The sequence below is a fragment of the Cebus imitator genome, unplaced genomic scaffold (assembly GCF_001604975.1).
Source record: "Cebus imitator isolate Cc_AM_T3 unplaced genomic scaffold, Cebus_imitator-1.0 Scaffold21, whole genome shotgun sequence".
In the NCBI taxonomy this organism is placed as follows: Eukaryota; Metazoa; Chordata; class Mammalia; order Primates; family Cebidae; genus Cebus; species Cebus imitator.
In genome coordinates this window covers 990,202-1,001,325 of record NW_016107336.1, presented here as the reverse complement: position 1 = coordinate 1,001,325, position 11,124 = coordinate 990,202, and the positions used below count along the sequence as shown (strand labels likewise).

Below are 11,124 nucleotides of genomic sequence, written 5' to 3'. Positions count from 1 at the left end.
ACAGCTTATGAATTAGATACTACCAGGAAAAAAAAAAAAAAAAAAAAAAAAAAAAAAACAAAAAAAAAAAAAAAAAAAAAAAAAAAAAAAAAAACAGAGCTGTCACTGTGATTCTATTGTTTGTTATCTAGGGCTCTATGCTGTGTATTACTTCACTGTCCATATAACTTAATTGTATAGTTCTTAAGCTTCAGTTCTTCAATTTTTTTTTTTTTTGAGATAGAGTTTCACTCCCTCACACAGACTGGAGTGCAGTGGTGCAATCTCAGCTCATTGCAAACTCCACCTCTTGGGTTCAAGCGATTCTCCTTCCTCAGCTTTCTGAGTTGCTGGGATTACAGGCGTGCGGCACCACGCCTGGCTAATTTTTGTATTTTTAGTAGAGATGGGGTTTCACCATGTTGACCAGGCTGGTCTTGAACGCTGACCTCAGGTGATCCACCCGCCTCAGCCTCCCAAAGTGCTAGGATTATAGGCATGAGTCACCTCGCCTGGCCTCTTCAAAATAATTCATATACGGTTTCATGTAGCATAAATCATTCTCATAGAATCTATCAACCATTTTAATTTGGCATCAACAGGAGAGATTATATTTTTCCCCTTATAAAAAGACAACTGTCAAATTTCAACTCTCATTTCCAGAATACTCCTCCCATCCGGGAAAACAAATGTTTTAAACACTGCTCTCTAGATGATAAGATAATATATTTTAAAGGGCTCTGTAACAAGAAAACTGATACAAGTTAAGGTATTGTCATTTTCATTCCCTATGGTTTCTGTTTTTAGAAATGGTGCTAAATACCTGCTTCTATGTTCAATTTATTTTTGCGCAAAATGGAGCATCCTTTTTCAAACACTTTCTTGATCACCAGTTTTTACGATGTCTTAAATTCTTTGACTAATAACTCTGTCTTCAAAAACATATGAGAGATTCTTGCATTTGTAGCATCATTTTTCTTTGTGAGTATCAAGGCAGAACATTGTTTTTAATACTCAGCTATCGATAAAGTATACACACTTGCCATCTCTCTGACACCCAATTGCTCATTCATAAAACCCTATGCTCCTAACCTCATTATTTATGGAGCCTGAGTCCCAAATTAAGCTTAAACCACACATGTGGCATCTACCTCCAAGAAAGTCCAGTTTTTCCACCTAACGATTCAGAAACTGGCTTCTAGTTAGAGCTTGAAAGACTCACATTACTGTTAATAATTACTAACAATAATATGCTGGCCTCAGTCCCAATTATCACAGTTATCCCTTAGGGAACATTAACAATATTTGAACTTCGTAGAGATGATGGTCTCGGAATTAAGGGTTTTACTATGTCTTTCATTAAAAACAATCCTTCTCACTATAATAAAAAACTCCAACTCAAAAACCCTAAAAAGAATAGGCTCAACAAATCCCAAGCGCTCATTCTTGAAGGACCATCAGCAGACTCTAGAAGAATTCAACCCACAATATCCATAACCCCTAATCATTGTTTGGCAGCATAAAGAGCAATTCCAGAAAGCCTCCCTCAACAATTGAAATTCTTACCCCCCCCCCACCGCTTCCTCCAAGAATAAGCAATTTAATTTGATGGAGGGTCATAATCTATTTATTAGGATACAGCCTAGTTAATGACCTAGCAATCTAAGTTATTAATTTTGGAAGAGAGACCACTATTTTTATATATGGAGCTGTGATTAATGCTGTGCTGTTTGCCAGCATTTTATTTATTTATTTATTTATTTATTTATTTATTTATTTATTTTGAGATGGATTCTTGCTCTGTTGCCAGGCTGGAGTATAGTACCACGATCTCAGCTCACTTCAACCTCCGTCTCCCAGGTTCAAACAATTCCCCTGCCTCAGCCTCCTAAGTGGCTGGGACTACAGGCACATGCCACTATGCCCAGCTAATTTTTTTGTATTTTAGTAGAGACAGGATTTCACCATGGCCAGGAAGATCTCAAACTCCTGAACTCGTGATCCCCCTGCCTTGGTCTCCCAAAGTGCTGGGATTACAGGCATGAGCCACCACTCCCAGGCCTGCCAGCAGTTTTAAACCAATAAATGTTCATTAATCAGAGAGAAAAAAACAGGTGCTCCCCACCCTATATTTAGATATCCACATCTGCTTTCTTCTTCAAGACCCTGGATGTGCAGCCAGAAGTATAACCATCCCTTGCAGGCAGTCTTAAAACAGAAGCACATAGCATCTAGAGTCAGGAAACCATGATTTGGTCTGGCTCTGACACTGTGATCTTGGACTAACCTGCCTCACAAAGTGATTGAAAGGATTCAATGAAATCGTTTAGGTATAAATATTTTACATAAATAAGCACTATATGGATGTGACTAGAAATTTAGAAATAATGGATCCACTGATATGGTATTTCAGCATTCTAAATTGGTAGTAGACAGAATATGCATTGAACATATGTAGTATCAAAGAGTATACAGGTTTTCCATCTACAGATAGAGCAGATAGTAAGTAAAGTAAGTAAAGCACAATTTGCCAATATTCTAATAATTTCTACTACCTGATGAGTTGAGAGGGAAATGTCATTCTCTTTTATGTATATTATGTATACGAACACTAAGAAGTAATAAATAAAGCTTGTAAGTTTAGATTTTTTGCTTAGTACCTTACTCTTTATTTGGAAGAGGCAAACAAAGATATAATTTAAAATCATGGTTAATAAGAATATGGCCTGAAAATTACATTATTAAAAATGACTGAATCCTCTTCCATTAGACAAATTTCTTTCCTATCAACTTCTTCCTTCGTAATTTCCCTTGGCCAAAGTTTAATAAAACTCTCTAACCTTATCAAGAGAAACTAAAATGTCTAAAGAAATTAGCATTAGGTTATGTCTACCATTTCTACAATTTCAAACTTAGGTAGATTATTTTGATGCCTATTTCACTAAATGGAACTGATATAGGATACCACACACACACATACACACAAAACACACTCTCTCCCTCCAAACAACTTTTAATTTTTTGTAATTGGTTTTCTTTCAGAAGACAGAAGTAATAGATTTACTGGTCAAAAATGTACATGATTATACTCCCAAAGCCATGGCTGAAAATCACCAACTGTCCTTCATCAACAGTGACTGACAGAAAAGTCATCCTCAACTGTGATAGAACTTACTTAAAAGAGCAACAGTTGAGCCTGGGGTTTTTGTTTGTTTTTTGTAGAGATAGAGTTTTGGTATATTGTCCAGACTGGTCTCACACTCCTGGCCTCAAGCAATCCTCCTGCCTCGGCCTCCCAACGTGCTGGGATTATAGACATGAGCCACTGCACCTGGTTAGGTTAGGTTTTAATTCTTGATGGACTCATGACATAGCCCTCTTCTGCTATTATCACTTTCGCTTAATTATTCAGCAAGTATTTACTTAATGTCTATTAAATGCCATGCCATGTACAAGATGCTGGGGATGCAAAGACAATCAAGACAAGGTTCCTGAAAGCAGAGGCTGATTGTAAAGGCAAATGCATCCTTTTCTGCCCTTATCTTGTCTCACCTGTCCTTCACCTTCTTCCCAGTGACTACAACCCTTACTCCTGAAACTATCTATTCTCATAGGTTCCATGACATCTTATTCTCTTAGTTTTCCTCCTAGTTCACTGACCACTATTCTCAATCTCTGCCAGCTCCTCTTCTATCAAATCCCTAAATGTTAGAACTCCCTAGCCCTTGCTTGCACTCTTTCCCTTGGATTGTTTCATCTCCTCCAGTAGCTTTGAATACCATGACATGATGACTGCCCCTCAATTTGTGTCTGCAGCATATCCTGTCCTTCTGAGTTCCAGAGTGCCTACAGCACCTCCACTTGTATTAACACAAACATTTCAAATTTAACAGGTCTAAGACAAGTTTCCATCCTCACCTCTCACTTCCACCCAATTGTTTCCTGCAGTTTTCCACATTTTAATAAATGGCACCACCATTCTCTCAGTTTTTCAAAAACTAGGAGTCACCTTTGGTTCTACATTATACCTCACTCCTCATGTCCAATCCATTGGCAAGTCAGTCAGTTCAACCAAAGTATGTTTCCAATCTTCCAATTTCATTCATCATCAACATCCTAATCTAGGCTTTGACCTTGTTCATTGCAGAACTCTCTAATTTATCTTCATGCTTCTAATCTTGCTCCACTATAAACTTTCATTGCAATGACCAAAGTAAGCTTCTTAAAATGTAAATGGAATTACATCTATCATCTGTTTATGACACTTAAATAGTTTTTCATTACACAGAGATTAAAATCCAAACTCTACACAGCAAGGTACTGTATGATCTGGCCTCTGCCTTCCCTCCAACCCTGTCTGGAACCACTGCTCACAATGTTTTCCTGCCACATTGGCCTTTGCTAAGTTCCATAAACAGTCTAAAGTCATTCATGCTTTAGGCTGTTTGCTCAAGTGAAATGTCATACTAATCTCATTCCTTCTTAGAGATCTTGCCTTAGTCCGTTTTGTGTTGCTATAAAGGAATACCTTGATGCTGAGTAACTTACAAAGAAAAGAGGTTTATTTGATTCTCCATTCTGGCTGGCTGGAAAGTTCAGGACTGGGCATGTGCACCTGATGAGGGTCTCAGGCTGCTTCTATTCATGGGAAGAAATGTAAAGGAGCCGATGTGTGCAGAGATCACATGGCAAGACAGGAAGCCAGAGACAGGGGAGGTGCCAGGCTCTTTTTAACAATGAATGCTCAAGGGAACTAACAGAGTAAGAATTCATTCACCCCCAAAGAAGATCATGAAAGATCTGATCAAATTTCAACATGAGGTCTGGAAGGGACAAATAACCAAAACCATAGCAGATCTCAATATAAACTCCTTAAGGAAGTCCTCCCCAATTACTCATTTTCAAAATACTTTACCCCTTATTTTCTATTATAGCACTCTCTTTACTTCCTTCAACAAATTTCAAGAAGCCCAATTTAACTAATCTGTTTGTTCTAAATTTCTACTACTACTATGTAAATTATAAGAGCCACTAATATGTTGCTTACCATTCTAAAGTACCTATCATAAGCCAGCATGGAGTAGATACTCAATAAATACTTGCCATATAAATATATTGAAATGTCTCCAAGACTCCTCCTACCTCTTCCAATCCGTAAATGGTATACCACACCCTTCTGAGTGTGTGAAGTCAGCACTTTGTCTTGATAAATATTCTTGAATGCTATACATTTTATAATGTATATTTTCAGATTATAAATTTAATACTCCAACATGTCCATAAAAATACCAAATCAGCTGAACTTCCCAAGAAATCTATAAACATGGAAAATAAGGACGTAGAAAGATTTATAAGTCATAGCCTCTAGGAAGGTCTCAATACATGTTGAAAAAATGAAAGAATTCCATTATTTGTCTTCATCATTTAAAATCTCCAACTTGGCAAATATTTGTCCACATTCAGGCCCAGGTTTAGGCTCACCAAAGGTTTCTATTAATAAAATTCAGAGAATCAAATTTCCATAGGATTGTTTCTCTGTAAATGTCCAGATATCATCCTTATTTATCCTTAAGGCTTTTAAATTTTCTACAAATGTTTCTTTACATACTAAGCAAAATAGTTACCACTATAATATCTAAGTATTCACAATGTTCTAAAAATTATAAATATAGTTAAAGCTAGAAAGGTATTATTTTTATAATATTTTCCTAAAATAAAAGCAAAGCCACAAACCAAAATATTTTCCTCACTTTCCATAATTCTAAATAATATACCATCTCTTCTCCAGCATTAATAAAAATGACTATAACACCTCATGAGATGAAGTCGATTTCTGTTCACCAAGGTCTAACTGTACTCTCAGCAGATATGTCACCAATCCAATTAATAAAATGCCTCAATTAATAATGGGCAAAAAGATTTTTAAAGGAAATAGAAACACTTTCTATATTCTACCACATTTAATATATGCTTTAATACAAGCTGGACAAGAAGAAAAGGAACTATAGATTAAATTTTATTAAATTTATTTGCCCCGAGTGGCTTTTCTCAATAGGCCTTTTAGAATCAATCTTAATGAATGTGTCACTTTGCAATACAGCTACATAATGTGGCATTATTGATTGACATATATTCACCATGAAGATTAGGATAAAGTGAAAGCCTGCAGCGTTTTCTAAATGAGACAAAATGTATTTTCATACCTAATAAAACATTTTTGGGAAGGGCATAGAGATGGGTTCTTTCTATGTTGCCCAGGCTGGTCTTGAACTCCTGGCCTCAAGCAATCCTCCTGCCTCGGCCTCCCAAGTGCTGCGATTACAGGTATGCACCAAACTACACCTGGACTAATAACACTTTTTTAAAATGGTACCATCATGGATTGTAAAGCTGCAGACAGAGACCACTCATAGAATTTACAATAAGAGTACAACTGAGACATGAAAACCATTCTGCCATGAAGCACATAATGCATCATGGGCCCCATGGTTGCAGTGCAACTGTTAACCAACACCAGTCATGGGGCTCCTCCCGTGTACCCACAGGGCCTAAGTCTAGAAAGTCTGAAACACCAAATATGTCAAAAAGCTATTTCATGATGATACTTAAAAAAACAAAATGAACTCCTTTGGAAGATGTGAGGAAACTAACCCATTCTGAAAACAAATAACCAAGACACAAGAATTTATTCTGCCTTTTCTTTATGTGCAGTTTCCTTTCTGTTATGCCTTGAAAGCAATCAAATAATTGATAAGCTAAAATTCTTCTTATAAAAGCATTTCAACCAATAATGTGAGAATTATATTATTTTGTAATCCTTAGTAAAATAATCAATCTAGATCAGGAGTTGGCAGATAATTCCCAGTAGGTCATATCTAATCTGGTAAATGAAATTTTATAGGCATGTACTTGTGCCCATTCATGCACATACTGTTGAAGGCTACATTCCTACTACAATGACAGAGACCATATTGGCCCCCAAAGCCAAAACTACTTACTGTCTGGCCCTTTACATAAAAAGTTTACTAACCCCTAACCGGACAATATTATCAATGGCTGCCAAAATCACAACACAAACATCAGATAAGGAGGTGGATGACACACAGGTCAGGCTCACAACTCCTGTGTTCACTGATGGGGCTTCACACAACAAAGGGAGGGGCAAGGCAGCAGGTGCCTCCTGATGCCATACAGCAGGAAGCACACAGCCCCTTCACCTTCATAGGCCTTCTTGCCAAAAAGCTGAAAATACGATCAAACCTCAGGTTCTCATTACCTGTTTACAGGAAACGTGAGGGACAGAAAAATGAATACATGGGGATGTAGTTAGTTAAAATTCAGATTGTGGGAAATTCCACGGGACGAAGGATCCAGTTAGTTCAATAAATAAATTCCAAGAAAAAAAAGAAGGGTGAACCTATAGACCAAGGGTGGCCAATCTTTCGGTTTCCTGTGCCACACTGTAAGGAGAATTGTCTTGGGAAATACACTAACACTAACGATCGCCAATGAATGAACTAAAAAAAAATTTTTTTAATTTAATTACAATTAAAATTTTAAAATCTCATAATGTTTTCAGAAAGTTTACAGATTTGTGTTGAACCACATTTAAAGCTGTCCTGGCTGCATGTGACCCGCAGACCACAGGCTGGACAAGCTTGCTATAGACTAAAAGGGGCCTAATAGATTTATTAGCTAAATATGTGAGCAGTCCTTGTTTGGACTCTAATTATAACTGACCGATGGGGAAAGGGGCAACTTACAAGACAATAAGGGAAATTTGAATACCAATATTTCATGACAGTAAGGAATTATTCTGCAATTGTTTTCTAGTGTGATAATGACATTGTGGTTATATTATTTAAAGGCAAGTCTTTTTACTGTTTTGAAGATACATACTGAGATTTCACAGATTAAATAATATGACATCTGGGCTTTGTTTCAAAATAATCCAACAGGGAGAGGGTAGATAAATGAAGCAAGATTGGCCATATGTTGATCACTGTTGAGGCTGAGTGATAAGTAAAAAGGGAAAAAATGATTCATTATACCGTTTTCTCCACTTCTGAATGTTTAAACTTTTTCCATAATAAAAAGATAAAAATAAAATCATTAGCAAAGCTTTCTCTCTACTTTCCAACATCTGTGCTCATGGATGCTTTGTTTCTTCCCCTGCCCATCCACCACGTATATTCATTCATTAACCAAATGCCTACTGAATGTTTAGTACAGCATGAGCCCTGGGCTAGGTGCTGGTGATGGCCTCACCTTCAAGAAACGTACAGTCTAGAGGGGGAGCCCAATAAGGAACTCAGTCATTAGCACACTTGATGGTCACTGCTGCATGAGCAGGACCCACAGAGTGCTAAGGAATACAGAGAAGGGGCAGCTACACCTTCCCATATTCCTCATTCCCACCCCTTAATATTCTTTAACAGTAGGACTAATCTCCTGATTGTCAACTTTGCTCTTCTAAGGAGAGATTCCTTTCTCTAAGTGGCCCTGACTTACCCCACCTAATAAGCCAGAGACTTCACATTGCCTCTTCCATGACTCGTGCATATAAAACACTGGACTCTGCCTCCACTCTTCCCTACATGTCCTTGACTTCTATGATAACTACTCTGACAGCTCCCCAAATCCCATCCTCACACAGTGCTCTACTACTTACTTCCTGTTCTATAGTCACACACACCCAGGGCAGTACTAATTCCTTGGTTCTGCATCTTCACTAGTAACTCACCTGTCCACTGTGTGACAGAATGGAATGAAATGCCACACAGTTTCCACACCAAAGGATCTGTCAGAGGTGTTCAAACTAGAGTGACTCCATATTGCATAGGGGTTGGGTAAAATGAGGCTGAGACCTACTGGGCTGCATTCCTAGGAGACTAGGCATTCTTAGTCACAGGGTATTAACAGTTAAAGGAAGAAATTAATAATGTTTACTAAACAGACCCAGGACTTAACAAACCCAGAAGTGTCCTGATGTCCTGTTTTATGAACAAAAGCATTCTTCATTTAAGAATAAGTTTTGTAGTGAAACTCCGTCTCCAAAAGTAAAAGAAGTTTTGCTTTAAAGATAATACAGATTCTTGTGAAAGACAGTAGTTACACAAAGATTAACAATTCTCTGTCACAAGCCCTTGTAGTAGAGCACATCTCCCCATGACTTTTTGCTTTGTTATCTCACATGTAAACAAGCATTGTGCCTAGTTAAGGCGGACATGTTTCTCCTCTCGCTTTTAGGAATGACCTGGTCTCTCTGTGGAGTAGCCACCCTTTTATTCCCTTACTTTCTTAATGAACTTGCTTTCACTTTATTCTGTGGACTTGCCTCAAATTCTTTCCTGTCCAAGATCCGAGAACCCTCTCTTGGGGTCTGGACCGGGACCCCTTTCCAGTAACATATTCCGTGATGAGCTACGAAGGGATGATACTGGAGAGATATTAACCAAAGGAAAACAGTCTGCACAGCACCAGGGTCTTTCCCTGGCCTCCCTGAGCTCCTTGCCTCTCCTGCCCCACCACAGGCAATGCTGTTTGCCCTTCCCTTTCCTCTCTCTCTCTTTACTATCTTTTACCTCTTTCCCTTTACTATCTTTTCTGTCATGCAGGGCAAATATCTGCTTTTCCATCTTGCTCAGAGACCAGACGTTGAAACTCCTGGTTAGAGGTCATTCCACCCCACTTTAAGTGAATCAAAGATGACAGAGGTTGACAGGGGCCAAGGGGCAAGTGTGAGCCTTGCCAGGTTGAGGCTGGGTGCAGAGTGGGGTGGCTAGTGTCTATGTTTGTCATGTGTATTTTGCTCCAGCCAAAATGGAAAATGATCATTTGTTTCCCCCATACAGCCTATCGGGTGGCATCTTGCAAAACTGAGAGGCTTTTCCATGAAATGGAAAAGATAATTTTCTTTCATCATATGGCTTGGCTCCCACAGCTATGGGGCAACAAGCAGGACCAACAAAGCCACTCACAAAAAGGAAACTCAGAAAACTGGTATGCTAGCAAAAGAGTAAGAATTTTCTACCAGTCAGACTTCTGGCCTCTCTGTGAAAACTGGTTAAATGAATGGTAAAAATCACTTGCATTATGAGAGCTTTTAGCCTTGGTGTGTAATAACTAGGCAGGACATGCACTTTTAGGGATGGCTAATGGCAGTTATGAGGAAGGAATACTCTGCTGTTTGCACACTGGGATCAGAGAAGCGTGTTCTTGACCACCTGGAAGGTATGGAAATGTCCCCACCCCCACTGAGAGATAAGACTCCATAGGGAATGGCCTAATTCCCTCTTTCAGGGATCAAGGATCCAGTATAAAAATGGGACTCTTAATTTTGGAGGATCTGTTTTGCCTTCCAATTATGACTGCTTATTAGGCCCTAGCAACTGCATGCTTTCCTGGCCCTCTTCCTCAAAGGGCTTCAGCCTGAAGCCAGTAATCCAATTAAGAAACTTAAAACTGGCAAATAAAAAAATCTTATAACTAATAGATCTTCTTCTATCTGCCTGTGTATTTATATGTGTTGTGTGTGTGATGTTTACATATGAAAGAGCTTGAAAAACAAGTGGCCGGGTATGGTGGCTCACACCTGTAATCTCAGCACTTTGGAAGGCTGTGTGGGCAGATCACTTGAGGCCAGGACTAACCAACATAGAGAAACCCTGTCTCTACTAAAAATGCAAAAGTTATCCAGGTGTGGTGACACATACCTGTAGTCCTAGTTAATCAGGAGGCTGAGGCAGGAGAATCACTTGAATCCAAGAAGCAGAGATTACAGTGAGCTGAGAGTGCACCACTGCAGTCCACCCTGGGCAACAGAAAAAGACTCTGTCTCAAAAAAAAAAAAAAAAAAAAAGGGCCAGGTGAGGTGTGGTGACTCATGCTTATAATCTCAGCACTTTGGGAGTCCAAGGCAGGTAGGTCACCTAAGGTCAGGAGTTCAAGATCAGCCTGGCCAAGAGGGTGAAACCCCATCTCTACTAAAAATACAAAAATTAGCCATGAGTGGTGGTGCACACCTGTGATCCCAGGTACTCAGGAGGCTGAGACACAAGAATCGCTTAAACCCAGAAGGTGGAGTGAGTCAAGATTACACCACCACGCTCCAGCCTCAGCAACAGAGCAAGACTCTGTCTCAAA

At 38.9% G+C, this 11,124-nt stretch overlaps 1 protein-coding gene and 1 pseudogene across 5 annotated transcripts in view; both read right to left on the bottom strand.

Annotated features, from left to right (window-relative positions):
• RNF182 (ring finger protein 182) overlaps positions 1-11,124 on the bottom strand; it is a 45,802-nt gene that overhangs the window by 13,009 nt on the left and 21,669 nt on the right. The gene's annotated exons all lie outside the window — the stretch shown is intronic.
• LOC108298895 overlaps positions 5,387-11,124 on the bottom strand; it is a 20,287-nt pseudogene continuing 14,549 nt past the window's right edge.